The following is a 2,586-nucleotide window of genomic DNA, read 5'->3' on the forward strand; positions in this document are numbered from 1 at the left end:
GGGGGGGCCCCATTTTCCCCCGGAAATTTTTGATAATTTAACCTTCTGAAATGGCATTTCCGGAGTTTTTCTAGAAGATTTCAAAGGAATAATCAGACACAACGTTTTCTTCAATGACAAAGTTTTAGCCCCGCTGGTGATACGAATCAGTCCACCTATTAAAGAAAAATCTTGGACCTTTCAAAATTAGTAGTGGACCAGAAAGTGGACCTTTGAGCCTTGTGGGGGAGGGGGGGGGGTCGTCAGAATATATAATAATACTAGAAAGGTAACATTTGCAAAGCAAATGCATAATGTTTACCATTGCACATGGTCTGCTCTGTTAGTTCTCGCTCACATACATTAATATATATGTGGTCAGATAGGAGTCTAAATGACTCCTACTATAAAATTGCAACATTATGTAACCCAACACCAGTTACCATGGTGACAGACGTCAACAAATCAGGTCATTGGTCAGGTCAGAGGTTAGCGTTTGGAACAGAAGAAGAAGAAGAAGAAACGTAGCAAAAACAATATGTTTTCCTTTCGGTAAACATAAATATAATATTCAGGTTACGATATCTCTATTGAGACTAGTCTAATGCAGGAAAGACAGTGTTTCGTATGAGCTTTGTGGTGCATCGTTTTTTGTGTGACCTTTGCCTGAGCCGTTTTTCCCAAACCCGGAAGTGACACGGAGTTTCGAACTATGTTTGTCCACGGGGTACAACCTACGTCACGGGATGGCCAGACACATTCGGTGGTGGGAAGGATCTATCAGCCGCGACGCGCAGACCCTTTCGACGCGGGGCGGAGAAATCAGCCGCCCGCGCGGACCAATCAGCCGCATCGCGCAGACCAATTCGACGTCACGCGGACCTATCAGCCGCGCGCGCGGATATTTCGGCCGTGGGACGGCGCTATCAGGTGTCTCCCAGCTGCTCCCAGAGACCGCTGAAACACACACAGCAAGGTAGGTCCTCCACAATTTCCTCTTCTGGCGTTATATAGAGACAGCGACTGCTTTTCTAACTAGGCCTATCAGGTGGCGGACTATCCAAGGGTCATCCGAAGCCAGAAATAATCGGCAGGTCTTATAATTAAATCGAGATATAGGGAGCACAGTCCAACATCGGCGACACATCACGTCCATATTATCAAGGTAAACAAACGCCAAACACGGCATTTTGGGGCCATTAGAAGTAAATAAATCCGCAGATACGACTTGTTGGCTGTAATTGGGTGTCCAGAACAGCATAACTGTACTCTGGAACCGATGTATTGGGCCTGCAGTGTGAAAACGTGAGGTGGAAGTGATACCGCTATAACGCCCCCCTCCCCCATTTTAGTCATTAGGCCTTTACATATATGATATGTTAGTACCATACTAAGCTCCAACAGGCAATAGTGTCTTTGTCGTATCGGTTGATCTTGGCAATATGCAGTAAATACCTTCTGTCATTGTATTTGTAGGCATTACCTGTATGATTCAACGAACATGTCATATATATTTCTGTTTTTTAACTGGATCTTTGCATGGTTGTTCATTATACACATAGGAAATACACAACTATGCGGCCAGTTTGATGTGTCACTGCAAATGATACACGCTGACGGGTCTGTCATATCAATTACAGAGATGCCTCGTCGACTAAGGCTAACACTCTACCCACGTAAGAGGTGTCGGCGCAAAGGCACCTTGAAGGCAGACAAAGAATCAGATATTGGAGATGGATGGGAGACAGAGGAAGAAGATGTCAGCACTGCAGTCCCTGCAAGTCCTTTCCCCAGACAGTAAGAGATCACGTCTTTCCCCATGGTCGACTCCACGCAGGAAAGGACAACGAGGGACCAAGCACCCATCTAGCCCTGTGTCGCCTTACCTACAGAGCAGGGTAAGGAAAAAGATCCGGTTTGGTACTCCAGTGACGTCTCGTGTCATGGGCAGAACACTGTCACCATGGAAACTCAAGGAACCTTCAGGAACAAAAGAGGAGCAAACTCAAACATCTGCTGCAGATGTTCTGGACCTTGATGAAGACTCTGCATCCTTGGTTCACAATGCTATCCAGGAGATGATAGAGTTACTCCCAAAGGTCATGGTAGAGCTAAAATGCACAGATCCCAGTAAACAAGACGTCCTGCTCCGTTTTGTCGACTAGTTGAAGCTGGTGATTTTCCTTTGGACAACATCTGCTTCCATCTTTGGTGCGAAGTGGTAGACTGGTACGGCTTGGACACAAGCTCGCAAATGAAATATTCTCCTGACACCAAGTGCCTCTGGAAGTTAGGCTGGCGACTGTTTGGTGGTAGATTTCTACGACTTATGAGTGGAAGTAGGGGTATAGGGCAGGTGGTGTCAGGAGAGGCCAGTGCTGGACTCTGCCCAACAAGATTATCATCAATCAACTTTGCTGTTCCTAGTCAACAAATTCTGTCCGACTTCCAACCATATNGAGAAGTTGAAGAAAAGATGGTACATCTGGGATTTGCCAAGGAAGCATGCTTTGTCAGACATATCAGGGAAGGCTTGATTGTAGCACATGATGATCCTGGTATTTCTTCTAGTAGACAGAGCAAAGATGCGATTCAGATTAAGGGCAT

The 2,586-nt window shown here is 45.9% G+C and overlaps 1 protein-coding gene across 1 annotated transcript in view; it reads left to right on the forward strand.

Annotated features, from left to right (window-relative positions):
• Window positions 1–2,468: 2,468 nt before the first annotated feature.
• The window catches only part of LOC109482513, a 1,791-nt gene continuing 1,673 nt past the window's right edge, over window positions 2,469–2,586 (forward strand). Inside the window, exon 1 of the mRNA XM_019785244.1 lies at window positions 2,469–2,541. The gene's annotated coding sequence lies outside the window, so the exon portion shown is untranslated. The remainder of the gene's footprint in view (window positions 2,542–2,586) is intronic.

The sequence above is a fragment of the Branchiostoma belcheri genome, unplaced genomic scaffold (genome assembly GCF_001625305.1).
Source record: "Branchiostoma belcheri isolate BF01 breed outbred unplaced genomic scaffold, Haploidv18h27 scaffold6, whole genome shotgun sequence".
Classification (NCBI taxonomy): Eukaryota; Metazoa; Chordata; class Leptocardii; order Amphioxiformes; family Branchiostomatidae; genus Branchiostoma; species Branchiostoma belcheri.